This window comes from Felis catus, chromosome D2, assembly GCF_018350175.1.
Source record: "Felis catus isolate Fca126 chromosome D2, F.catus_Fca126_mat1.0, whole genome shotgun sequence".
In the NCBI taxonomy this organism is placed as follows: domain Eukaryota; kingdom Metazoa; phylum Chordata; class Mammalia; order Carnivora; family Felidae; genus Felis; species Felis catus.
In genome coordinates this window covers 25,592,688-25,602,369 of record NC_058378.1, presented here as the reverse complement: position 1 = coordinate 25,602,369, position 9,682 = coordinate 25,592,688, and the positions used below count along the sequence as shown (strand labels likewise).

Here is a 9,682-nt window from a genome sequence, read left to right as displayed (position 1 = left end):
TGTAAGGATACAGAAATGTTTCAGACTCCCCAATGGCAAAGAAGCAGCGGGGTCTCTGGCACCCAGAGAGAAATTGTGCATCATTTTGACTCTCTGATTCTTTTTACACATCTGTTTCTTTCCTATTTCTTAGAAAACCAACACTTTCTGCTCCCCGGTTATTATCTGGCTGGAAGAACATGGCTGCTCTCATATCTTGGGTTTTTAAGTTAGTCTCTCAGACAATGGAGACTGATGCCCTCGTGCCCATCTCCAAATTCCCAGGGCAGAGATTCAGAGTGGCCCAAGTTAGGTCAAGTGCTCACTGCTAATCCGGCTCCTTATTTTCAAGAAGTTTTCGGGTTGCATCATATAAACATGACAGACAGAGACCCATTCCCGTGAGTGGAGAGCTGGGGCTGGCAGCTGAGGGGGTCAGTTTAAGCTGGGAAAACACTGTCATAAGGCAACTGCTACACAATTATCAAGTCATCTGAGTCTCACAACAACCCTCTGAGGTCGGTAGGAAACTCAATTGTTAATTATGCTTATTTAATAGATAAGGAAATTGAGGTTCAAAGAGTGAGCTGGTAAATATTAGAGCCCTAGCTTGAATCTAGGTCTGCTGCCTCCAAATGTGTGGAAAGAAAACAAACGCAGGCAACTTTCAGTCCTATTTTGCCTGTATATTTTATTTTGTTTATTGCACTTTTCCTGCCCAGAGCATATCCCAGTTCCTTCCTTCAACCAATTCTTATTACATACATGCTCTATGCAAGGTATTATGCTAAGCCTTATGGGGAATATGGGGCCTGTCCTCAAGATGCTTAGAATCTATCACATCAGACATTTAACAAACTTATCTGCCAAGACTCCAGGCACTAGGGCTACCACATATCACAACTCCAGTGGGCACCACTCACATTTGAGTCTGGAGAATGGCGCCCGTTAGAGTAGTGCCGTGAATGGTATGAAGTCCACCAATGGCCACAGCTAAACACACTTGTTCTTTCCAGAACAAGTTTCTCTCCAGAGGAGGCCTGGGTTGATTGGGACAACCATCTAGGGTTGTGAAAAGGGTGAAAAATAAGAATTGTCAGAGGATTACATTCAGGTCTAGGGACTAAAGGAAGTAGAGGCAGAGCCAGAGGGAGGGAACAGAGTCACAAAAGACAAATGCTCCACAGGGCTGAAAGGTGGGGCCCGCACTCTGGGCTGGTAGGGAAAGGAAACAGACGAGGGCACTTCAACTTTTCCTTCTTCTCCTGGTGACTCGTGGTCTGACCACTGATGTTTCAGTCTAACATAAGCAGACGATCCTTGTGTTGGCACATCTTTCTCCAAAGCCTTTTTCTCATTGTCTTAATAACCATCATCTCAATAAGTTACCTTAGGGAAAATTGTCAAAAAAGCACTGCCTGTGGGTAAGAAGCTCTAGAGAGCATTTGTCCCAGAAATTCCCCCACCCTGTGATAATCCAAACAGACACTAATCAAGTCTAACAAATCATTTCCAAGGTCACAAGGGATTAGCTGGGTTTTTTTCCTACTACATGTTGAAAATCAGACTACAATATGTGCCACCCGTTCTACCAGGATCACACTAAAGTACCAAGGCATGAAAGGGTCCCTTTAACATTACACTTGAATTTGAAATCAAACATGCCTGCAGACACTCAAGGAGGACCTGTCTTCATTAAGCAATGCACAACAGCAAATCTCTCATTTTATAGTTTTCCCATGAAAAACAGAAAACTGCAGGCACTTAACTCAGGCCCCTAAGTGCACAGCTAAGGAACACCTGGCAACATGAATAAATTGCAAAATGTATCTGTTTTCCTTAAAAAAATTTTTTTCATTAGATAGTGCACTTCCAAATGTGCTGCTGATAGCGACTGCCTTGCTAAAGACCAACAGAGCTCATTACCAGGCAATGCAAGAGCCCAAGGGAAGTGAATGAATTGGTTTTTCAAACCATTGACAGACTCCAGAAAGTCTGCAATGTTTGCTATTTTAAAATTAAACATCTGGTTGAAAGATCTGTTATTTTATGATTTTTTATAACAATTCAGAAGTCACGTTTAATTTCGTTCTTTCTCCGTCAGAGATTCAAGCAACTTCACTTGTGATCACAATAGTTCCATAAGCCTTGGGCTCAGAAAAAAGAAAAAAAGAAAAAAAAAAGTCCCCTTAGAATATCCATGGTCAGTTCAGCCCTTACCTTCCTCCTAGGAAGCAAAACAAACCAGCTATATGGTTTGCCTTCCAACAGTCTGTGGCAGTTGAGCGTGACTGTGAGTTTATAGTGCCTCCAAAGATTAAAAACAATCCCACTTAAAATGTTCAAATCAAATTCACAAGCAACCTAATGAGCTGTGAATGTAAATGTAAATGCTTTCCTAAGCGAGCACCCATAAAAGAATTATGTGCCCTAAGTAATTATGTGCAGATGCCGACTCTCAGGAGTTCAGTTTGGGACGTTCCTCAACCATGGGGGGTCCTATGTTTATCCCTTAGTGTGAGCGCCAATATTAAGAAAAGGCACATCTCTTCCAGAGGAGAATGTGAGCTGCAACTTGTTCAATGTGTGAACCCCTTCACATTCCTGGTTCCCAGCAGGGTCCCTGCCTTTACCATTCCATGCGGGACTCTTCCATGGAGAAAGTAGTTCATTTGGGCGGGCAAAGTTGAACCTCGGAGCATGGCTCCCACTGAGTTGGACAGAGCTGGAAACAGAGAACACCTATGTTTCAGGGTCACGTGATAATGATGGGAAATAGTATCCACAACAGGAAAATTGTAATGTCATCAGAGTTCCCAGCTCCAGACTCCACACCCAACTCCCATGGATTCCCACTGGGATGCCACACAGCCAGCCCTCTGCTCTCTTTACTAAGCAAGCAAGGACTTTCTGTCTCTGAAAACCCATCCTCCTTAGCCATGTCTCCTGGACACAGCTGCCTTTGTCAAATCTTTTAACTTTGTTTTTAATGTTAATTTATTTAGTATTTGTTTGTTTATTATGGGGCAGGGGCAGAAAGAGGGGGAGAGAGAGAATCCCAAGCAGGCTCCACGCTGTCAGGGAAGAACCCAATACGGGGCTTGATCTCATGAACCATGAGGTCATGACCCGAGCCAAAATCAAAAGTCAGAGGCTTAACCAACTGAGCCACCAGGCACCTCACAAATCTTTTAACTTTGATCAAATAATTAATGCTTAGCTCAATCAAAATAACTTCATCTTTTCAGCCAGTTTGCAGGGAAAATTAGAGGGCAGGGTGAAAAAGGGACTTAATTGTTCCTTAAGTCAGTCTACTCCTCAACTTGTCCTAAAGATTGATAAGACTTGGACCCTTTAGGACTGGGTGAAAAATGATGTTGATCTTCCTCTTTACTGGAAATCCTCCTACTCGCCCAAGTTTAATGAACTTCCAGATATAACTGCAGAAGACCTACTTCCTACCTACTAAATCAATCAGATTTACCCAAGGGTCACTGGTTTTTTTTGTATGTTTACTGCCAATGGACATCCCTTCCTGCTAATCTCTCTAATTTCTCACCACCAATCTCTCCTTATTCCAAGGCATTCAGATAAAATCTCACTTGTTCATCAGACCAATCATCAAGATATTCCTTTGGCATTGAATTCAATTCCTTTGTGACAAGATTTTTTTTTAATGTTTATTTATTTTTGAGAAAGAGAGTGCGAGTGGAGGAGAGGCAGAAAGAGAGCAAGACACAGGATCCGAAGCTGACTCCAGGCTCTGCGCTGTCACCACAGAGCCTGACATGGGGCTCTAACTCACCAACCTTTAGACCATGAGCTGAACTGAAGTTGGATTCCCAACCGACTAAGCCACCCAGGCACACCTGTGACAAGGATCTATATGTGTTCGCTGGATCATGCTACTCTGGAAGCTTCAAGTGGTTATTTCACTTGAAACACACACACACACACACACACACACACACACACACACCCCACAACACAGACAAAGGCCCCAAATTTCAGCCTCCTCCACCAGAATTGTGATTATAATCATAATGAGGAATTCCCATCATGCCCTACTATTAGCTCATTTTCTACAGGGCATTGGAATATTGCTATTCTTCCTCCGTGGGAGAAGTTTAGTGTTTGAGCCATCATCCTAGCTATTTGAATGGTAAATTAACCCTAGGGACTTTCAAAAATTGCCATTCAAATTCTTAAAACAGCTCTTCTTCTTTCAGAATAGTTTTGATCATTGAAATAGAGCTTACCTATCTGCTGAAAAACCCTTAGCACCTCCCTCTTATGGCATTCCAAATAAAGTCCAAATCCTTAAACCTGTAGCTAAGGTGCTCTAAAATCTAATTCCTGTCTAATCTACCTTTCCAGTATTCCTTGCTTTCATTCCTCCCCCGCATGAATCCTTTCATCCAATGACTGATCTACATCCCACAGAGACACGTTTCCATTCCTTCCTTTGTTGAACAACAATTTATTCCTGTCTCCGCACCTTTGCTTGTATTTGCCCTTCCAACAGAATGCCTTCTCCAAACCACCATTCTACTTTCACTCAAAACTCAGCTCAAGGCACCCAAGTGGCTCAGTTGGCTAAGTGTCTGACTTTGGCTCAGGTCATGATCTCACAGTGCTTAGGGTTCTCTGTCTTCCTCTCGCTGCCCCTCCCTCGCTCACGCATGCTGAGATTTCTCTCTCTCTCTCTCTCTCTCTCTCAAAAATAAACTCAGTTAAAAAAAAAAAAAACACGTCAGCTCAGGTCTCACTTCCCCTGGAGCTTTCTCAAACACATCAGTCCACGATGCTCATTTTACTAATTAAATCAGCGTGCTACATCATACCAAGAGTTAGAAAACAGAGGACTAAGCTCTGCCACTTGCCAGCCGTGTGAACCAAGGCAATTCACTTACCTTCTCTGAGCCTAAATTCTCTTCATCTAATACAAAGGGTTTTAAATGATCTCAAAGGGCCATTCCAGTTCCAATATCAATAAAGTCTTTGCACCTTTATAATAAACTCCCAGTTATCCATCCATGAGTAAAAGGGCCAGATTTGGCAAATAAAAATATAGGACCCCCAGCATGCTTCATGCAATATTTGGGGCATTGTTGTGCTAAAAAATTACTCCTTGTTTATCTAAAATTCAAATTTACCTGCATATCCTATATTTTATCTGGCAATCCTATGCAAGTCCATGTTTTTTAATCACCAATTCCTTTCAGCTATCTGGAGATGGGGGCTTCTGACATAGTGGCCCTAAAGTTTCTGACAAAGTGCCATGCACAGAGTATGCTCACAAGTACCTTGTGATAAATGGACACCAACTCCCTCAAACTAAAGCTAACCGAGTGAGCATAAGCTCATAAAAAGTGCTTTACCCTCTTCTCAGATTAATTAAAAAAAAAAAACTATTCCTTTCCAACTGCCTTAGTCCCACCTGTTGCTGCCTTACCTTACTTAGAACGCCCCATGAACGTGCCTATAACGTAGCTCAGTAACCAGTCCACATAAATCCTTCACTGCTTACCCTTCCCTCCAGCCATATATACACAGGGAGCAAAAGCACTTTCTTTATTACTCCTGCTCAGTGTGTTTATGAGACGTTATATCTCTGGCTACTGTATAATACTCCTCATCCTCACTCCCACGTTCCTCTCCTCACTTAGTCAAATGGCATGCCCTATTTCTCCTTCCCATAGAAATTAGCACCTCTCTCCTTCTCTGTGGAAGGAAGAATATCTTTGCTTTGTTCTGTCAGGAGAGAAACCTTTTTATGTCTTGAAATTAAGTCTTGTGGGACCTCTCTCTACGTAAAATAGAAAGAAGATGGCAACAGTGCATCAGAAGACTGGTGGGCGCTGGGTGGCAAACAGAAGCTAGACTGTTAAGAGCCCAGAGCAGGAGTCAGGAGGTGGGAGTTAACTTTAGCTCCGCCCCAACCCCATTACCTCAGTTTCCCTTTCTGAGCATGAGAAAGCCCAGCCTGAGAATTTGCAAGGCCCCTTCAGCTTTCACGTTCTATGGCTTTAAGCAAGATTTACGTGGAGGCCAACTGAGGATTTAAACTCAACCGGAGGAAATGAGATAAATACACCATTTATAGCAAATCGCTCTGATGTATAATGAACACTGCTTCCTCTACAAATGTAATGGAAAAGTGCTGCAGAGTCACCCAAATCACTTATTTACCTCGGCAACAGCACTGCACAGAGGAGCAGAGACTCTAATTGTATTTTATTTCCCTCTTGTTTTGATCCAAGGCTGAGGTGTGGCAATTAAAAAGACACAGAAATAAGAGAAAGAGACTTAAGCAGATAAAAGAGTAAACTCACTTACTTGGTGGTAGCCGTTGATGTTTCCCTTCAACTTTATATTTGCTGGTGTCAGCTGGCCTCCCAGACAAGTCATTTCCCAAGAGTTAGACCAACATGCCTTGCATCCCAACAGGCGGCTGTCACAGGACAGAAATCCCAGACAAGGAGGTGAACATAGTTGGAAAAGTGCTAATCAAAAAGTAGTTATCAAAATTTTCTTGGGGCGCCTGGGTGGCTCAGTTGGTTAAGCGGCCGACTTCGGCTCAGGTCATGATCTCGCGGTCCGTGAGTTCGAGCCCCGCGTCGGACTCTGTGCTGACAGCTCAGAGCCTGGAGCCTGCTTCAGATTCTGTGTCTCCCTCTCTCTGACCCTCCCCTGTTCATGCTGTGTCTCTCCCTGTCTCAAAAATAAATAAACGTTAAAAAAAATTAAAAAAAAATTAAAAAAACAAAATTTTCTCTGGCTCTACCAATGGAGAGAATTTTAAAAGAATCAGGACACTGTCCTGCATCCGAAAAAAAAAAAAAAATCAGGAAAGAATTCATGTGCACATTTAAGGTAAGGACACATGTAGTCAAAATAATTGGATGAGTGGTGGAAAATTCAGCCTACTACCCAAGTATCGGGCCGAATAAACTCAAAACTTCTCATAACATATAGATGTAGTACAGAATTTTTCCACTTTTTCCTTGGGTGCTCTGGGAGGGACCACATTAATGAAACAGCACTTGGCAAACTCTCACAGATATTAGGGTTTCCAAATAAGCATTTTATGAAGTGAGAATCAATAGGATCTCACAGCTCTCCAGAGAAGTTGTAGGTCATCATCAGCTAAATATGTACTGCAATTGTTTTCCCCACTGAGCATTTGGTAAATACATTCAATTCTCTTGCAGTTATAATGCCATCATTAAATGCCAGACAGGGACCTCTGGGAGCCATATTGTCTACCCCCTTACCCCCAGGAAAGCTCACACTTAACTGTTTACAATAACAGTCGTGTCGAATCCTAGCCTAAATGATCCCTCAGGAAAGAAACACAAATTCTCAGAAATATTGACATAAAAGTACTACGTGGACTCTGGGGTCACTTGCACGGATATATTTCTTAGTGTACACGTGCTCACTATATTCCAGAGTTGCGTTATAGCTAAGGACTCCCTTGGTCCTTTGGAGGACCATAGTCCCCACCTTACCAGGTTATTCTACTCAGATTTCGGATCTCAGATCAAACGCCCCTCCTTCAGGAAAATCTTTCCTAACTCCCTGAGCAAGGGTTGGCAAACTACAGCCTGTGGACCAAATGAAGCCCACAACCTATTTTGTACAGACCACAAACTAAAAACAGTTTTGCATTTTTAAGTGGTTGAAAAGAAAATTCAAACAAAGACTACTATTTTATGACTTAAAATCCTTGCATGAGAATCAAATCTCAATGTCCATAATAAAGTTTTATTGGAACATAGCACGCTCCTTTGTTTGCGTGTCGTCTAAGACCTCTTTCATACTGCAACAGCAGAATTGCAAGTAGTTAGATCAAAAGACATTTGACCCTCAAAACAAACAAACAAAAATACCATCTAGCCCCTTACAGAAAAAAAGTTACCAACCCCTACCCTCGACTCTATGCTTTCGCAGCACAACACACGTTTTTGTATCTATGAAACTTACCTCATATGAAAATTTCACACGTCATTGATCACTTCCTTAATAGCTGTCTCTTCACTAGATGGTGAGCTCCCTGAAAGGAAGGCCTATGGCTCTCTTTTCTCACCATTTAGCTCAGAATCTGACACACAGTAGTAGATGCTAACTACCTATGTGTTAATGCATGAATAAGTCAATAACTCCCGAAAGTGATATTCCACAAAGCTCAACTTGGGAAATGCTACTCTATGTACATATCCTCCAACTAAGAGGCAGAGTAAAGAAACAGACTCTGCTCACAGAATATTTCTGCAAACTGATATTATGGAGGGGCTAAAATTAGCAAAAGAAAGGCTTTTTTGTCTTGAGGTTGCTCCGCCCTGGAGAATCTGAAGGAACTACAGCCAAACTCATTAGAGACCTATAGGAATCATTCAGAGAATTTCAAGGGGTTTGGAACTATCCAGGAGAAAGCTGGATCCCTTGGGGCAGCTGAGGGATAGAAAGTGTATGTAAGAAGAGGAAGGGGGCATGAGAAAGATGAGACCACCAGACCCCCTTCTGAGGTATAATCTATTAGGACTAAAGGGGACTCAGTGAGACAAAAAGAGTTGTGCTTCCTCTGGACACCACAGGTTTTGCCCAACAGTGAAATTGTTCTATGGGCTAACAGTGTGCATTGTAGCCTGTCTAGACATAGCAGTCCTCAAGGAAGAGCTACGTGATTTCCTTCACGTTCTGGAAACTGACCTCTGACTCCTTTCCCGTTTTGATCCAAAATCACTACTTTCCTCATCAGACACTATTTATGAAGTTTAATGGACTTCAGCATTACCAAGAGCTCAGAGACTTGTGTCAGCAAGACGTTGTTTCCCTAAGTTTCCGACCAGCTGCACTGGGTAGTTATCTGCTGGCCTGTCTTCATGATTATAAATGAGAAGACAGTCCTTCCAAGGAAGCATAGAGTAAAACCACCAGACCTTTCCTGGTTTCAAGAGAATCAGCTCCATCTGTAGTTCTTCACCAACAAAGAGTATTTCTCTTCACTAATTTACTACTCAACAAAACTTTAGTGAGTAACTACTACATACCAGACACTACTAAGCAAAATCATCCCTGACATGGAAGAGTTCACAGTATAGTTGAGAAAGCAGACCTTAACCAGACACCTGCACAAATCGACAAATATATCCAAATTCTGAGGAAAACTATGAAGGAAAACTACAGGGCACCATGACCGTGTGTGATAGGGGGCATGACTTAATTGGGAGGTCACGGAGAACTTCTAAAAGATGTGACATTAGAACTACTACTTAAATCATTTTCTCGAGCACCTGCTCCCCAGAAACGGTCTTGAGCCCTCAATCCTAGATTTCACCTAGAAATCTTCTATCACTGATGTATTCCAAACCAACTAATCCAGAACTAAAAGTAGCTACAAGGGCAAACGGGCAACAATGCCTTAAGTCACTAATGTTAAGAATTGGGACCTCTGTGGGGCGCCTGGATGGCTCAGTTGGTTGAGCATCCGGCTTCGGCTCAGGTCATGATCTCACGGTTTGTGAGTTCAAGCCCCGCGTTGGGCTCTGTGCTGACAGCTTAGAGCCTGGAGCCTGTTTCAGATTCTGTGTCTCCTTCTCTCTCTGCTCCTCCCCCACCCGTGCTCTGTCTCTCTCTCACACTCTCAAAAATAAATAAACATTAAAAAATAAAAAAGAATTGGGCCCTCTGTCACAGG

The 9,682-nt window shown here is 42.6% G+C and overlaps 1 long non-coding RNA gene across 1 annotated transcript; it reads right to left on the bottom strand.

Annotated features, from left to right (window-relative positions):
* Positions 1-673: 673 nt before the first annotated feature.
* On the bottom strand, positions 674-9,466 carry LOC123381021. The gene is made up of 3 exons (XR_006587526.1): positions 7,969-9,466; positions 6,319-6,433; positions 674-2,704 (listed from the first exon to the last, which is right to left on the bottom strand). It is a non-coding gene; the product is annotated as an uncharacterized LOC123381021 (long non-coding RNA).
* Between the last annotated feature and the right edge of the window lie 216 nt (positions 9,467-9,682).